Genomic DNA, 18,505 nt, shown 5'->3' with positions numbered 1-18,505 from the left:
AGTGCTACGCATCATGGGGATGATAAACTTCATTGGAAAGTTCATTCCTAACTTGTCAGCCAAGACAACCTGTCTGCGAAGACCTGCTACATAAAACAAATGAGTTCGCATGGACAGAAAGACATGAGCAAGAGTGGATGAATCTCAAAACAGTGCTGGCAACCACACCTGTACTCACCTTCTTTGACCCAACAAAGAGAATCAAAGTGTCAACGGATGCATCAAAGGATGGCCTAGGCGCGGTTTTGCTACAAGCAGAGGGTGAAGATTGGAAGCCTGTTGCCTATGCCTCCAGGTCTATGACTGATACTGAGTGTCGATACGCCCAGATTGAAAAGGAATGTCTAGGCTTGGTAGTTGGACTAGAAAAGTTTCATGGCTACATATATGGACTTCCCACCTTCACAGTTGAGACAGACCACAGCCCACTGGTTGCCATCATAAAAAAAAATCTGAATGAGATGTCTCCAAGGATTCAACGACTCATGATGAAGCTGCAAAGATATGACTTTGAACTGATCTACACACCAGGCAAATACATAGTGTTAGCAGATGCACTATCCCGAGCACCCACAATAAGTCATGTGAGCTCTACTGAAGAAGACGTGGATGTTCATGTGAGTATGGTCACTGCTGCGCTGCCTGTGTCAGACACAAAATCAAAGCAAATAGCAGAAGAAACAGTAAAAGATACAGTGTTACAAACAGTAATAGAGAACATTCATCATGGTTGGCCAAAAGGTTCCTGTCCAAAATACTTTCACATCAGGTCAGAGTTGAGTGTCACAAGTGGACTATTACTAAAACAGAACAGAATAGTCATTCCACAGGCTCTACATCAAGACATGCTCAAAAGGATTCATGAGGGACACCTTGGAATTGAAAAATGCAAAAGGAGAGCAAGAGACACTGTTTATTGGCCTGGCATAAATAAGGACATTGAGAACATGATAGGCATATGAGAGACATGTCAGAAACACCAAAACAAACAAACAAACAAACAAAGGAACCAATGATAGTAGCTGACTTACCAACAGCACCATGGCAAAAGGTTGGTATGGACCTCTTTCATTTGAATGGTAAAGAATACCTAATAGTGATTCTTCTTATCATGTCCACGGACAGTCTATACATGGCCCAGCCAGAACTGGACACATTTTTGCGCCTTGTTGGATTCGGCAAGATCTGCTATTCTAACTACTATTCTAACTATCCTGAGATGGCGCTGCTCTCAAGCACCACAGCAAGCAGTGTCATAATGCATGTGAAATCCATCTTCGCCAGACATGGAATTTCCAGGATTGCCATTAGCGACAATGGTCCGTGCTTCAACTGTAAGGAGTGGCAACAATTTGCAGCACATTATGACATTCAGCACATCACATCCAGTCCTTTGTATGCTCAGTCAAATGGTAAGGCGGAGAAAAGGTGTTCAAGTTCTCAAGCAGCTACTGAAGAAAGCGACAGAAAGCAAGTCTGATCCTTATCTCGCCCTGCTGAGCTACCGAGCCTCACCTTTAGACTCTGGTTCTTCACCTGCTGAACTACTAATGGGTCGCAAGTTGCGCACCACGCTACCCTGCTGTGCAAAAGAACAGCAAAGTAAGGAACTGAGACAGAGACTTCAACTGCTAAAGCTGAAACAGAAATCATACTATGACAAATCATCCAAAACTCTGAAACCATTGACAAGAGATGATGTTGTCAGGATTGAGGATCCAGATGCATGGAACAGGAACGCTACAGTTCTTGAGGAAGTAGGACCAAGGTCATACACTGTTAGAACTGAGGAAGGGCAGATTCTCAGGAGGAACCGTCGTTCCCTCCTGAAAACACAAGAAACTATCCAAGAGCAGATTGATGACAATGCCGCAACTGAATCTGGTCATTTACCACCAGAACAATCTCATGAAAACACATCAGACTTACCCGTGTTAAGAAGATCCACACGTGAAGTAAAAAAGCCTGATAGACTTAATCTTTGAGTACAAAGAAAAACTATATTGAAAATGTATTGACTGTTGTGAAAATGTTTATGTTTATAGAGCACTAACAAAAGTGTTACTGATATCATCTTTATCATTTTTCTTGAAAGTTGATTGATATCGATTTTGTTTAACCTCAAAGAAAGGGGGATGTAATGATCAATAACATGTCATTCTAGAGTGGTACATTAGATGGAGACGTAGAGCTGTATATTTAGTTGTATGTGTTTAAGACTACACTACCCATGATGCACTAGGCTACCCACAAGGCAGTAGTCAAGATGGCTGCCTGCACACAGAAGTACACATGCTGAATCTCTACAGATGCTGTACCTAGAGAATGTGTACTGAATAAATGACTAGCTAGAAGCTAGCTGTTCATAATAAGAATGTCTAGTTATTAATGAACATAACAAACGGGGGCCGAGGTGACATGTCTGAAGTCAGTGGTGGGCCAGGGCAACCTTCTCCCAATGCTCTCCGCCCACCACCTCCAATGGTGAACAGGCACCGGAGCTTCCGAATACATGGGGCATAAGTGTCGAGGATTGCATCCGAAGGAATTTTGGACTAATTATCTAAGCCTTGACTGATAATCTAATTTCTCTAATTAGAACTGCGTCATCATAACAGAGTATAAAGCAGAAAAACCTAAATCAAAATATGGGTCTGTTCCCACCACCAAGTTTTTTAAAGTGGGTAAGTTCTGATATTTAATGTACTAAATAGTTGTAATATATATAATTATATTCTAAACTTCTCTATTTTCAACTTTGCTGTAAAAAAAATTTAAAACTATGTATTAGGTTGCTTTGAGCCTCATGGGTTAACTTCCAGCATGATTATTAATGTGGTGAAAATGTCACAACAGGTGCCAGAGACACAGTTAAGCCTGTTGAACATGTTTGTTTCAGCTGTTAACTCTGTGCTGCAAGTTGACACTGATCCAGTCAGAACTCAATGTTACTACTGCCTCTGCCTTTCATTTAGCAAAGAGGAAACTTAAATAACTGACATTTCCTGTCTGTTCAGATCCAAACCAGGAGAGCTTGAATGTGGAGGTCAGACGAATTGAAATGAGAGCAAGATGATGCTTCTTGAGGATAACAATGTGCTGTGTACTTACTCTTAAACTAATGGTTCAGTTCTTTCTCCCAATGTGTATACCGGTATCTGTGACTTGTACCACCTTGTACAATCTGCTACTTTACAGCTGTAAGTTTGGAGAGATTCTGAAGTTACTGCAGAATATTCATTACATTATATTCATTTGGGTCATCCAGCTGTCTGCTGAACATGCTATTGAATGTGACAATGTCCTCAAACCAAATCCAGTCTGAATTTCAAAAATAGAATATTACAAGCTCTACCAAGTGAACTTTCAGAACATATATTATTAACTAGCAATTAAGACCATTTGAGAATACATAGCTGGCTTTAGTCATATGCGAATATGATGATTCCTGTTCCACATAGATCAGGACAGACAAGCAAAGTTGCTGATAACAAGATTTACATATTTTTATATCGTAATTAAGAATTTGGTAAAAAATCCATTTATACTGAACATGATAGCCTGGGTTTGGGGATCAGTTATGCACTCATCCAATTTTCTGCTTTCGCTTCCAGAGGATAGTAGAAGTGCTCTCTCTAAAATGGACGGAGATATTTAAATGATGTGGTAATGATATGGTGACATCATACATCCCATTTTTAGCCATTAGTGGCTCACCTACGCTCAGTGTCAATCACATTCATATAAAATGAACAGCCAGCATTGCTAGGTAGTGATGAAAAGGCACAACTTGATTTAAAAAGCCCAACAGGTAATTTAGAAAGAGTCATAAAAGTTTATTTCTAAACTGACTCTGACTGTTAGCTGCAAAAAAAAACAATTACTTTATCATCTACTTTTGTGTCCTTTGCTGAGAGGCTGCCATTTTCTCTACATCACCCCATCCATCCTAAAGAGGACACAATGGGGCTTATTTTCATCTTGCTACCACCCCGTTTTGGGCATGAACTGGGAGGTAGAGGAATGAAAACCACACAAAATAAAATCGCTGACTTACTGCCGGAGGTCGGCCTGTTCCAATATTCGGGCAGACCTCAATTTAGGTGGTCAGTGTCTCGCTGGATACAGGCCTGGACCCCATTAATATATTTAAGTGAGGGTTAGATGATGCAGTTAGGACCCCAATGCGATTTTGGTGTCAATAATAACTGTCACACACCCACATGCCATGGGCAGTACAGGTCAGGAGGCTGCCATTTGCAGCTCTACTTAAAGAGATCATAAGCTGCAGTTGGGTAAAGCTGGAAACAGGCAAAGACTTTTACTTCATTCATTTTGGGACTTTTAAGCCTTAAAGGTTCCCTTAAGATTAACTCCTGCCTGCTTGCTGAGCTCTTTACATTTCCCTATCAGTTAAATCTGCTAATCCATTGACCTCACTTCACCAATCTTTTCAGTCCTCCCCTTTTAAGGTGATATTACAGGCCCACATCAGTCTATTCCGCGCATAATCAAACAAAAATCGATACCAAGCCAAAGAAGAAGCGATTGGGAGTGGTGACAAAAAGCTTGATAAAAGAGATGGATTTTAAGGAGGGTCTTAAAGGAGGAGAGGGAGGTGGTGTGGCAGAGAGGTTTAGGCAGGGAATTCCAGAGCTTAGAGCCTAGAAGTTTGAAGGCACAGCCACCAATGGTGGGAGAGTGGAGAATCCACAAAAGGTCAGAATTGGAGGAATAGAGTTCTCGGAAAAAGGCATCAGGCCACTCATCAACACGTGCAAGGGGCCTAATGCCTCTTTTAGGTGGCCATGGGGGACGACTGAAAAATTTCCTGACCCATTATGGGGTCGTCCATATTTCAGGCATACTTGGGGTTTGGGATATTGCTCCGCAAAATTGGTACTTTTCCCCCTTGTTTTCCTCTGTGAAAATAGACACAACAGGGACCAATTTCTACCCAGTGAATTTAATCTAAGTAAAAAAAGGTAAGAGAGAAAATAATGGGACTTAAGATAGACAAATGTCCAGGAACTGATGCTTTCCGCCAATGTTCCCTCTAGTTTTTTTTTGGGTGCGCGGCCCATTCACAGCTTCGCGCATACGTGAAACTTAACATTCAAAAAGCCGGTCCCGGGCTGCGCGGGACCGGCAGAGAGGGAACATTGGTTTCCACCCCAGGGTATTAAAAGAAATAAGTGAAGAAATTGCAGATGCGTTAGTCCTAATTTTCCAAAGTGTTCTCAATTCAGGAATTGTACCTTTTGGATTGGAAAATTGCAAATGTCACAATGTTATTTAAGAAGGGCGGGAGGAAGAAGACATGTAATTACAAACCTTTCAATTTAACATCAACTTTGGAGAAGTTACTAAAATCTATCATCAGGGACAGAGTGATTGAACACTTGGACAAGTATGAGCTGATCAGAGAGTCAGCATAGATTTGTGAAAGGTAGGTCATGTCTGACTATTCTAGTTGAAATTTTTGAGGAGATCACGAGCAGGGGAATATCTATGGATATTGTCTATATGGACTTCAAGAAGACTTTTAATAAGGTTTTGCACAAGAGATTATTAGCAAAAATTAAAGCGCATGGAATTGGAGGTAACCTTGTGAAATGGGTCAGTGATTAATTGGGAGGTAGGAGACAGGGATAAAGGGAACGTTCTCTGATTGGGGGGATGTGACAAGTGACCTTCATCAGGGATCTGTACTGGGGCCTCAGCTTTTCACCATATATTTCAACTACTTAAATGAAGGACTGGAGAGTTGTATATATAAATTTGCAGATGACACTAAGTTAAGAAGCACAGTAATTGTGCAGATGGGGCAAAAAGTTACAAACGGACATAGATCGTCTAAGTGAGTGGGCACAACTGTGGTAGATGGAGTTCAATGGGGGAAAATGTGAGGTCATCCGCTGAGAAAGGCAAATTGGAATATTTTCTTAATGGTGAGAGACTAGGAGTTGTGGAGTATCAAAGGGATTTAGGTGCTCATGTACTCAAATCACTAAAAGCCAGTGCACAGATATAAAATGCAACCAAAAAGGCTAATGGAATGGTGCCCTTTATCTCAAGGGGATTGGAATATAAAAGTAAGGAAGTTATGCTTCAGTTATACAGAGCCTTGGTCAGAGCCAATCTGGAGTACTGTGTTCAGTTTTGGGCACTGAACCTCAGGAAAGATATATTGGCCTTGGAACAGGTACAGTGCCGATTCACCAGAATTATACCAGGGCTTAAAAGGTTAAATTATGAGGACCGGTTGCATAAACTTGGTTTGTATTCCCTGGAGTTTAGAAGGTTGAGGGGTGATCTAATTGAGATGTTTAAAATTGATGAACTGATTTGATAGGTTAGTTACAGAAAAACTATTTCTTCTGGTGGGAGAATCCAGAACAAGAGGGCATAATCTTAAAATGAGAGTTAAGCCATTCAGCAAGCACTTATTCACACAAAGGGTAGTAGAAATCTGGAACTCGTTAGCTCAAAAATCTGTGGATGCTGGGTCAATTGAAATTTTCAAGACTGAGATTGATAAATTTTTATAAGGAACTCTTTTGGCAATATAACTTCAATTCATTTTTCTTGTCTGTAAGGTCTGCAGGAGGCTAAGAGCCCCCTGTTTGGCCAGGGAGCAGTTATTTCTCACAAAATAAGACAAGAGAAGGGTGGGAGGGAGAGATGCACATTCCAAAGGAAAGCAGCATGAGGACAGGGGCAGGCATTTCGTGCTAATAGTATCAATGATCCCTTTAAGTAGCGCGGTGGCACAGCCACGCAGCTCCCGCGCAGACAGCTCACCAGCTTTTAAATAGGAAAAATCGCGCATGTGCAGTATTTTGAATGAGCCCCTTAAAGGGCTGTGCACCCAAAAAAAAACCACAGGGAACATTGACTAGTACCACACTCCTTGTGTTTTTGCCCATGTGGAAAATCAAGGCTCATTGTTGTTGGCCTTAAAGCAGGTTTTTTTTTTAATCTACATTACCATTTTTTCTTCATAGTATTCATTTTTCTTCTTCTCATTTCTAAACACATTTTTTTAATGTATTTTTTTACTAACAAGTTTAAAAGCCTGCACTTTCTTCTCATGCCCTAGAAATAATTCTGTCTTCTGAAGCACAGTCGGTTTAGCTAACTCACATAGTCACTTGACAGTCATGGGAAGAACGTGTTCGTATGCGGCACACTCTATGCAAGAGAACAGAGAGAATTTGGAACTGTGCAAGAAGCCAAAAACTGGCCCAGGAAGTGCGCCAGGTACTTATAGCTGCACGCAGCTCCTGTCAACATAAGTAGTAATATAGCATCATTTTTCTCTCTGATCTCCGCCAAACTTTTCTCTTATTTTACTGATATTTTACCTGTTTTTGAAACGTCAAAAATAATTGATTCCAGGAATTAAAAAACAAATATAAACTGAGGCCCTGTTGTGTCTCCTTGTGTTCTTTTACTATATATATTACAGACACTTTTAGTTCATTTTTAGTTAGTGCTTTTTACTTAGCTGTATTTGCTTTGTTTCAGTGCTGCCGCATGGTGCGGGGTGATACAAGATGTCCGATGCTGCACTGTGCACTGCCCGTGCACAGTGTGCCACATAGCAATATAACTGCACCATACCAAAGTAGTTCCATACCAAAGTAGTTCCATTTAATGATGTGATACTATAACAATGTAACATCCCTCTTTCTCAAAAAACTAAAACATGACATTTAACAATTTAAATTAACAAATATATCTAAACTATTATCAACTACAAAGAATCGTGAGTTTTTTTTTATTCGCGATATCGCTCAGGTGGTTGGATGTTGTCCCTCCATCTTGTGGATTTGGTGGTGACCATTCCTCTCTGCAGTGTTTTGGTGTGTTCCGCTCTCGTTGTTGTTGTTGCTGTCGCCTTTGGAGTTGGAGTGTGCATGCTCGTGGTTGTCTGATTTGTAGCGCTTGTTTCTGGTGTTGTACTGCTTGTGGTAGCTGGTGCTGTCAATGTTGCTGGTGTTGTCTGCTGCTTATCCAGTTCAGGTGAAGGTCTGATGTGGAGTCTGTTCCGTCTGTATTGGTTACCATGTTCAGTCTCTACGAAGTAGGATCTTGGAGTATCAGCTTTTCCAATGACCTTGGCTGGATTCCAGGTTTTCAACACTGGGTCTTGCACATGCACTGATTGTCCATTCAGCAATTCTGGTAGCGTCTTTGCATGTTTATCGTAATGTTTGCTTCCTACGATTTGTGCTTCTGCCAGCTTTTGTCTGAAGTCCTCCTGGTCCTGGGGAAGATATATTTTTGCTGGTAGTGTAGTCTTAAACTTCCTCCCATTCAGCAATTCCGCAGGTGATTTCATGTCTGCTTTCAGTGGTGTTGATCTGAGTGATAGGAGGGCAAGGTCTTGGTCTTCCCCCATCTCACTACTTTTGATGAGAGTTCTCTTGACAGTCTGGATCTGTCTTTCGATGAACCCGTGTCCCCTTGAGAAATGTGGGGATGAGGTTACTATTTTGAACCCATACTTTTCTGCCAGAGCTCTGAATTCACTCGATGTGAACTGGGTTCCATTGTCACAGATTACCTTTTCCGGGATTCCTTGTTCAGCAAACAAGCTTTTTGCAATCCTGGTGGTAGTTGTGGCTCTCAAGTCTTTCATCCTTCTCACAAAAGGAAACTTGGAATAGTAATCTGCCACTATGAGATACCATTCTTGATTGCACACGAAGAGACCTGCCCCAACAGTGTGCCATGGTCTTGACGGTATTTCACTAGGTATCATCTCTTTCTGTTGTGCATTTCTGTATTTCTGGCATGGGCGGCGCAGACACGATGGGCCGAAGGGCCTCTTTCTGTGCTGTAAAACTCTATGACTCTATGACTCTATGACTACCCTTTATCCGAACTTCCGAAAACCGAAACCCTCTAAAAACCGAAGGTTTTTTCGGTCAGCGTAAGTCGTGCGCACGACATGACCAGAGTGGCACACGACTTACGCTGAGCAGAGGGTCAGCGTAAGTCGTGTGCACGACCCCCCGCGGACCCCCGCCGACCCCGACCCCCGCCGACTTACGCTGAGCATAGGGTCAGCGTAAGTCGTGCGCACGACCCCCCGCCGACCCCCCCCGCGGAACCACCTAACTCTCTTCCAAAGGCTCGAAAGCAACGAGAGCTCTGAGCCCGCGGTGGTGCCGGCCCCTGTTCCGACCGAGCACGATGACCTGTTGGTGGAAATGCGGAACTTCATTGCATTCCAGGCTAGCAGCGACGGACAAGCCACGACTGCGGACCCCCCCCGCGGCCCCCGCCGACCCCCCCGCCGACCCCGACCCCCCCGCGGACCCCCGCCGACCCACCTTTCGAAATCCGAAATTTTCCGAAAACCGAAACACGGCTGGTCCCGAGGTTTTCGGATAAAGGATAGTCTACCTGTACCACATGCAGAGACCATCTGTTCGATATTTTTTACATGCCTATCCAGTATACAGCTGATCTGGCTCTCAGCTTGCATTTCTCCATTCCCATGTGGCCTTCATGTATGAGATGGAGAAGTTGTGTCTGCATCGTCTTTGGCATGATGATCCTCGATCCAGCAAGGAGAATACCGTCTTCTACTGCAATATCGTCTTTAATCGTCCAGTATTGACGAATTGTCGCCTGTACCTGCTGGATTCTCTCCGGCCACCCCTGTATTACTTGTTGTGTGAGTAGTTGCAATTCCTCATCTTTGCTAGTCTTATCTCTGATTTGACTGAGCTTTGTAGGGGTAACATTCACTAGGTGGTGGATTTTTACTGTTAGGCCCTCCACCTCGTGTTTCTCATATGGTGACAATCGAGACAACGCATCTGCTAGCACCATTTCCTTTCCTGGCTTATATTTAAGCGTGAAGTCATAGCTTTGGATCCTTAGAAGTAGTCTTTGCAGTCTTGCAGGCGCTTTGCACAGATTCTTCTTATAGATCTGTTCTAGTGGACGATGGTCACTCTCTATTGTAAATCGCCTGCCATATAGGTATGTATGGAATTTCTCGCATCCGTACACTACTACTAATAGTTCTCTTTCGATGTTGGCGTATCTCGTCTCGGCTGACGTCAAGGCCTTTGATGCGAAAGCTATCGGCTTTCCTTCCTGCACCAGAGCTGCCCCTAGTCCTCTGGTAGAAGCGTCTACTTGCAGAGTGACTGGTTTTCTTCTGTCATAATATGACAGACTTGTTTCTTTGCACAACAGTTCTTTAAGTTGTTTGAAATTCCTTTCGTGTGATTCAGACCACTGGTATTCGGCGTCTTCTTTCAATAGCTCTCTGAGATTTGTTGTATGTTCCGACATGTGTGGGATGAAAGAACTCATGTATTGGACCAAGCCGAGGTAACTCCTCAGCTCTTTCTTGTCTTTGGGTGGTTTCATTTCAGCAATCGCCGCAATCTTCTCTGGATTTGGCTTGACTCCCTCTGGTGTATAAATCATACCGAAGAATTGGCATTCCTTGACTTTAACTGTGCACTTATCTGCATTTAACTTGATGCCAGCCTTCCTGGTACTCTCCATGGCCTCATGTAGGTGCATGTCATGGTCTCTTTCATCTGCTCCATAGATCTGAATATCATCAGCTATTCCTATAGCACCTTCACAGCCTCTGTATGTCTCGTCTATTTTCTGCTGAAAGATATCTTGACTGACCTTTAACCTGAATGGTAGCCGCAGGAATTTGTAACGCCCAAATGGTGTGTTGAATGTTGTCAGTGTTGTTGATTCCTCATCCAACTTCACGTTCCAATATCCATTTCTGGCATCTAGTTTTGAGAAAACCTTGGCTCCTGCCAGTGATGGTGTAATCTCCTCTAGCGTTGGGGTGGGACAGTGGTCCCTCTTTATCGCCTGGTTTAGATCTTTGGGGTCCAAACATATTCTGAGACGCCCGTTTGGCTTTTCTCGTACCACAATTGAGTTTACCCAGTTTGTGGGTTCAGTGACCTTTACGATCACTCCCTTTTCTTCCATCTCCTTTAGCTCTCTTTCAAGCTTTGTCTTCAGCTCGATGGGTACTTTTCGTGGAGCATGGATAACGGGCTTTACCTCCGGATCGATGGTGATGTGGTATTGGAAATCTCCAAAACATCCCACTGTATCATCGAAACATTCCAGATACATGTCTATCAAGTCTTTTTTACTCTTGATTTGTGGGCGGTCCTCCAGTGGGGTGTTGCTGTCTATCTTCAGTGGCATTTCCGTCAGCTCGTGATGCACTGAGATCAATTTCAACTTCTCGCAGCTGTTTAATCCCAGGATCGCTGGCCCCTCAGTGTCGGTGACATAGAACATGCAGTTGATGTTCTTTCTTTTATGTGTCCCTTTGATAAAGGTTATTCGGAGTTGTTTAATCTCACTCCCCCCGTATGCTGTCAATGTGACATTACTTGCCTTTAAACAACCATTTTTCGGGTAGCCATCTTCTCTCAGGTTTTCGGGAAAGATCTGCTGGTACAGTCTCAATGGGAGAATGTTGCTCTGAGCCCCTGTGTCCAGCTTCAACTTTAAGTTGATGGTTTTGGGCCGACCTTTGATCTTTTTTTTGATTTGGATGATGGTGTGCAATTCTCTCCTCGGAGTATTTTCCGCTCTGGACATCTTGTGAAGCTGTATCTTTATGGTTTCGATGTTTAGTGCATTGTCGTGATCATCATCATCATCAAGCTCATCCATGGCATGGATATTGTGTTTCTTTCTCTGGTTCTGCTGTCCGCCTTTGTTTTTGATGTATGTTCCTTCTTTCTTCGTTCTACACCTCTTTTCCCTGTGGTTTAGTTTGCCACATGCATTGCAGCTTGTTCCATATGCTGGACATTTCCTCTCGTCTGTGTAATCGTGCGGTCTTCCACAATTTCTGCACGTTTCCCCCGTAGTCATGTGCATGTCTTTGTGTGTTGTACTTTTCTCTCACTGCATCCACTCTGTTGTCCGTCTCAGAAGCCGTCCGCATGTCAGCTGTTTGAGAAATCAGCGTTTTCATTTGCTGCTTCATGGCTTCATGAGCTCTCGCAGTATCTACAGCTTCTGTTATTCCGAGCTTTTCTTTTCCTATCAGGGCTTTTTGTACCTCTACATGCGCTGACCCCCATATTAGCTGGTCTACAAGCCTTTCTTCCATTTCCTTAAATTTACACTTGCTGGCTTCATTTCTCAGCCTTGTCAGGAAATCGTCAGCTGTTTCATCGGGTTCCTGTCTTAGACTCTGGAATTTGTATCTGTGTATACGGTGATTGGATTTAGGCTCTAGATGGTTGCTGAATTTATCCAAAATTTTCGCAGGGTTTTCCTTTTCCTCTTCAGCCAAACTCCAGCTATTATACAAATCTAGACCTTTTTCTCCTGTCCACAACAGAATGTAACTAACCTTTTCCTCGTTGGTAGCGCCCTTCAGGAAGCTTTTGAATGTAAGCTCACATTTCTGTTTGAACTTGCGGAATGCTTCTACTATATCGTCGACTTCCCAGTTCATGAGGGGTTGCATTTGCACCGTCGTCATTTTAGTTTCCCGTACGATTCACTCTCAAATCACCGCAGACATCGGCACTCACAATCAGCTCATAAAATCACTTTTCGTCTTATTCGTAGTTCGTATAGCACAATTTTTTTACTCACTTATACCGCTGCCACCATGTTGTGTCTCCTTGTGTTCTTATACTATAAATAATACAGACACTTTTAGCTCATTTTAGTTACTGCTTTTACTAGCTGTATTCTTGCTTTGTTTCTGTGCTGCCGCATGGTGCGGAGTGATACAAGATGTCCGACGCTGCACTGTGCACTGCCCGTGCACAGTGTGCCACATAGCAATATAACTACACCATACCAAAGTAGTTCCATACCAAAGTAGTTCCATTTAACGATGTGATACTATAACAATGTAACAAGATGTTTTGCCACTTGTAGGGAACTGTAGCAAACAGATCTCTGCTGCTTTCCAGGGGTTCCGTCAGTCTCCTGCCACAGTCACAACAGAATTTAAGCCCCAATAACTTCAATTTATTAATTTTCTCAAAGCACTCATTAAAATTAACTTTTTAACTGACTAACGTCTGCTCAATTGGAAGGTCTCCAAACTCTATTGCATTAATTACAGCGAGTCCTCTAAGCTTGGTATTAGAGAGTTGTGGGAATTGGCAAAACATTTTTCTTAAGTGATTTTAAGGAGTGGCATTTATGATCAGTTAGAGATCCAGATTACATTTAAACAATTTAAAATCAAAATGAATGACATTTGGGAGGTCTGTGGATGATTTTCTGAAAGTGTGAATAAGGGCTTCAGCAGCAGGTAGCAGCGCAAGTGGTGTTCCAGGGGGACAAGAGTTCCATTTTGGTGATGGAGTAGAAGAACTCAGCACAAATTTGAACAGAATGCCAATGTTGTGTATGACCAGGCAGCCAGGGAGGTTGATGGAGTCAGAGACAGAACCACACAGATGCTGGTGGGAGCTAAAAATAAATCATTTTGGTTTTATTGACAGGGAATCTGGAGACAATTGTGAGCCATTGATGTTGAATAGATAGATAGATTGCTTTGGAGTTAATGGTGGTGGCAGAGAGTTGGAATTGGAAGTGGCTGGAATGCATGTGGAAGCTGACTCCATGGGCTGGATTTTGATTCAGGGACGGGCTGGGGTCGTGTAATCCGCATTTCGTGTTAGCCACCCAATTCTAAATCGATGTGGGAGAATGATGCGATTTTAACTTAATTGGCCAATTGAGTTCCAACGTGTGGGAACCCATGGCAAATGAGCTTTTCCAGTCTGAAAGTCGCCTCCGATGATGTCATCATTGCTGCTGCATTTAAGGTCTGCAACAAGCCTTGCTTCTTCTGCAGACTGCCAACCTTTTGGCCTTTCACGTTAGAGGGACCTGGAGGCAGAATGACCAGCGAGACCTAGGCCTGCTCCCAGGTTTGATGATGCTGCCCTGCAAGCTCTAGTAGAGGGAGCAAGAGCACATAATGAGGTGCTCTTCCCTTGTTCAGCGAGAAAGAAGCCTCCCCAGCAAACAAAGGCTGTGTGGATCCAGCCGGCAGAGGAGGTCAACTCGTTGTCAGTAACCCGCAGAACCTGGATTCAGTGCAGGAAGAGATTTCATGACCTTCTGCGCACTGGAAAAGTGAGTATGAATTTCCCATCACCCTCAATCTGATCCCCATTGCCTCTCCTCACCAGCACTCAGCTTTAGCAATCTCTTCCTCCACATCCCACTTGACACTAACATCCATGCACCCTTACCCATTCCCTCTCTCTCTATGGTCACATTCACCTAACTATTCGACTATGCAGCCCTCACACTCCCCATCACTGTGATGCTATGAAAACAACTGACAAAACACATGGAGGGCGCTTGGTCTTGCCACCTCACTCCATCTTTGTCTCCTTCTAACCATCTATGCTATGGATTCTCTACACTCACTCCTTCATTCCCGCTCAACCTCCACTTGTCTCCCTCATTGCAGGAAAAAAGAACTCATAATAAGAGAGAAAGAGCGAGGACAGGAGGAGGGCCACCTTCAGTAGCCCACCTCACCCCCCGGGAGGATGCGGTCCTGGAGATCGTGGGAGTGGAAGACAATGCGCAAGTGGGGGACGGACAGACGGGTGCATCACAGCAAGCTGGTGACAGAATAGTTTTCTATCTCTTTCAATGACATTGCATGAGTTGCTGATAATAATTCTGAAGCTCTAACGGACTTATGATCATCTGCAATATGCAGTGTGCATGTAACCTTGGCATCACATCTCTGACTCTTTCCTTTACTCCCCCACAGGACCATCGCAAGCACCCATCCCCACTAGCCAGAAGGAAGAGCCTGAGCATCTAGACTCCTCAGAGGAAGTTGTAACCTCTGAGGGCGCAGCGTCAGCAGAATTCAGGACACCGAGCACCAGCGCAGACACACCTTGGTGGGACCATCGCGAGATAGAGTAGTGTTGTCACCTGGTGTATCACAGCTCACAAGTGAGCATCAGCAGATTGTGGAGACAGGGACAGCAGTGAAGAATCCTAGTTGGAGGGCGCAGGACTCTGCCAGCTCAGCTCAGCTGCATGTCAACCCTCTGCCTCTGGATCCATCCATAAGATCAGCGGTGCTGGAACTCCAGGAACAGATGCAGGAGTCTCTGCAGGTTTTGTCTCCAGGGTCGCTGTGAGTGTGGAGCGAATGGAGGAGTCCATTGCGAACATGAGCAGAGCCTTTGTGGAGTCATTGGCGCACAAACGCATCACCATGGAAAGGATGGTAACCTCCATGGAGGTGATAAGTCGCCAGAGTGCTGAAAACATGGTGAGTGTTCTGAATAGAATGACATCTCTGGAGGAGCGATGGTCATCTATTGAACAGAGAAACCAGACCTTCATGGAAGTCCTTCTGAGTAGGACCGCCAGTGCAGATACGGGCCCCCATGGCCCCCCTGATGTGCAGCAAGGTACTCTCAAGCCACTTGCAAACGCTGAGGGGGACCTGACCCATGAGAGGGAAGTTGGTGGCAGACATCAAGGAAGTGGGGGCTCCTCTCCAAGTGCTCACACTTCCATGCCACTGCATAGCCCTCGGTCAGAGCCCCAGCAGAGTCCCCACCCAACTGAGATCGGCATCTCAACCCCTGCACAGCCGTAGGAGCAGCAGACTGTTGCCGAGCCCTCACAGGTTCGCAACTCCAGAGGATGCCCGCCAAAGGTGTTGAGACAGGAGAAGCAAGAAAGTGAGCAAGGGGCCTCCACATCTGCTGAAGCCACAGGGGAAGCACCATGTAGGAGCACGCGTAAGAGAAAGATACTGCACAAATAGTCACAAGGGTAGTCACTTGGGTGAAATTTTATGTTTTATGTTAAAAAGCCATCAGATGATTACTGTAAATAAAAAATCTGATGGCTACTGCTGTAGTTGTGGCGTGTGTCATTTTGCAAATGGGAATTCCACATTGAGGGCTTAGGATTACTTGGTATATGCCTCAGTTGAGGAAGCGCTCAGTGAAGGTGGTGAGAGGGGTTTCCCAGGAGGTAACACTAGAGATGGGTGTCAGGCTCCAAACTTCCACAGCTGTGGTTATGCCTTCTAAAAGTTCCCCCAGACCTGAGACATCAAAGTCCTGCCACCTGCAAATGATGGCTGATCAAATATCCTATTTAATGGTGGAGCTGCAGCTAATAGCCAGCAATCCAATTGTGCTCCCACCAGGTTTCACCGTCATGTTTCAGAACAGGCGTGCTTCACAATGTCATTCTATTCAGAACACTCACCATGTTTTCAGCACTCTGGCGACTTATCACCTCCATGGAGCTTGCCATCCTTTCCATGGTGATGCGGTCATGCGCCAATGACTCCACAAAGGCTCTGCTCATGTTCGCAATGGACTCCTCCATTCGCTCCACACTCGCAGCGACCCTGGAGACAAAACCTGCCAGAGACTCCTGCATCTGTTCCTGGAGTTCCAGCACCGCTGATCTAATGATCGAAAAGGGTTAAAATCACCAAGGCCTATCAAAATGGCATTATAGAGGCAATTTAGTGCTTGTTAAGGGCCTTAACGGCCTATCCCACCTCTTGGAGGCGGGACGGAGACAGGACCAGTAGACACGATTTAATTAAAATTGCTTGGAGGCAGGATGGAGGCGGGGTTGGGCTCGCCCACCAGATTTTGCAATTTTAACCCCCCACACGCCTCGAATCCCACCTCAACGGCCCGATGAAAATCGAGCCCCATGTTTTCACATGGTGTGACTGAGGAATGGCACGTAAGGGGTACATTGAAGGTGACCATTCAGGCACATGAGGAGAAACCATTGAAGGATATGAAGGGGTTGATAGAAGATGAACCAGGAGAGTGTAGCCATGGAGGTGGATGGCAGTGGAGAAGAATGGAGTAGTTGATTGTGTTGATGGAGGCAGAGAGGTTGTGTTGATGGAGGCAGAGAGGTTGAAGAGAATGAGGAGCAAGAGCGAGCCACAGCCTCAGTTACACAGGATGTCATTGGTGATTTTGACAAGATATTATATACAGGTAATTATTGAACCCAAATAAAAAATTCAGCCACATTGGGTAAACTGCAAGAAAGGTCATCATACCCATTAGCAATAATGTTAACATTCACTTGAACAAAGACTATTACAGTTACAGAATGTTAATAGCTTGTTGCATAGCAACTAGAAAAAAAGCAAGGCACAACATTACGTTAGAAAGGTATGACTAATAAAGTATGTCATACAGTGCTGGGTGATAACTATCTTGATAATGACTGAAAAGAATGCATGAATTCTGTTAATGGAGCTTGTCAAAGTTTCAAGGCACAATGTAATTGTACAGCTTGGCACTTGGAATAAATTATAACTGGTGAACTGATTCTGCCACTTACCATGCTGTAAGATTCTGAAAAATGTAATAAAACCACTGCTACCGTGTGGAGATCGAAAATGTGAACGAATTGTAAGATGATAACGGACGGATTTAAAATGTAGGAAATCAGCACGTGTTCTTTGTTTGTGAAGTCAAAATAGTGGTCAGTATGTGTTCTTTGTTTAAGAGGCCACCTGGACAATGATTGACAAGGAAGTCCCGCCCCATACATCTCACAGGAACAGGAACGTGTCATGCGGAAGGAACTCCAATCAGGGAAGGCTTGGAGTGGGACTGACCTGTCAGAGGGAGGCAGAGTGTGATTTACAATAACCCAGGGGCGGGAGTTTTCAAGTTTTCCAAAGAAAGAACATCAGAGAACACAGAAGAACACCGAAGACAGCGCAGGAGGGAGATCACCCAGAGTTGAAGGAGTATGTATGGGAATCTGATATAAGCTTAGATATTGTTAAAAGGGTACTTTTATGTACATTTGAATTAATAAGTTGCAGGCATATTTATTGCCGAGAGTTCTTTGAATTTATTGCCAAAGGTGCTTCTATGTACACTTGAATTATAGTGTGAATAAAGACCAATTTTATTGATCACATTCTTGTCTGTCATTGTTAAGCTAATTCGTAATTCTCGAGTTCCGAACAGTAGTAAGAGAAAGTGCTACGTAAATTGGCGACCACGAAGGGACCTCGAGGGGAAAAAGCATTTTTATAACACTACCAGACAAGAAAGTGAGAAGTATGGAGGATTTGGTAGCAAAATATATTAGTTCAAAATTTGATACAGATAAAGCATGGGTTAGAGATATTGTGCAGAACGATGACCCTGTACAAAAAGCAAAAGAATGGACGGAAGGTCCGTTTGGAAAGGTGCCATGGTGTAAAGTGGTATGGCTGTTAGCCTATCACAGACAATTAGTTCAAAATAAGAAAGAGATTGAGCAACTGAAACAAAAGGCGAGCGACAGGGAAGCGGTGGTGAACCATTTGCTAAAAGATTTAGAAGAATTAAAAGAACAGAGACAAGCTGAGAAAGTGAAAGGGGAAAGTAACATAGAATACTTGCAGTGTCAGGTGATGGAGTATTGGCGAAGAGCTGATCGATGGGAGAAAGAAAGCCATAAGCAATAT

The 18,505-nt window shown here is 43.9% G+C and overlaps 1 long non-coding RNA gene across 1 annotated transcript in view; it reads left to right on the top strand.

Moving 5' to 3' along the window:
• LOC147109312 (uncharacterized) overlaps positions 1-17,968 on the top strand; it is a 50,501-nt gene extending 32,533 nt beyond the window's left edge. The window contains exon 2 of the long non-coding RNA XR_015080229.1: positions 17,548-17,968. This is a non-coding gene — a long non-coding RNA (uncharacterized LOC147109312). The remainder of the gene's footprint in view (positions 1-17,547) is intronic.
• The last annotated feature ends 537 nt before the right edge of the window (positions 17,969-18,505 follow it).

The sequence above is a fragment of the Somniosus microcephalus genome, chromosome 12 (genome assembly GCF_052327205.1).
Source record: "Somniosus microcephalus isolate GS21.2 chromosome 12, FLI_Smic_1.0, whole genome shotgun sequence".
Classification (NCBI taxonomy): domain Eukaryota; kingdom Metazoa; phylum Chordata; class Chondrichthyes; order Squaliformes; family Somniosidae; genus Somniosus; species Somniosus microcephalus.
This window is presented reverse-complemented; position numbering and strand designations above follow the sequence as displayed.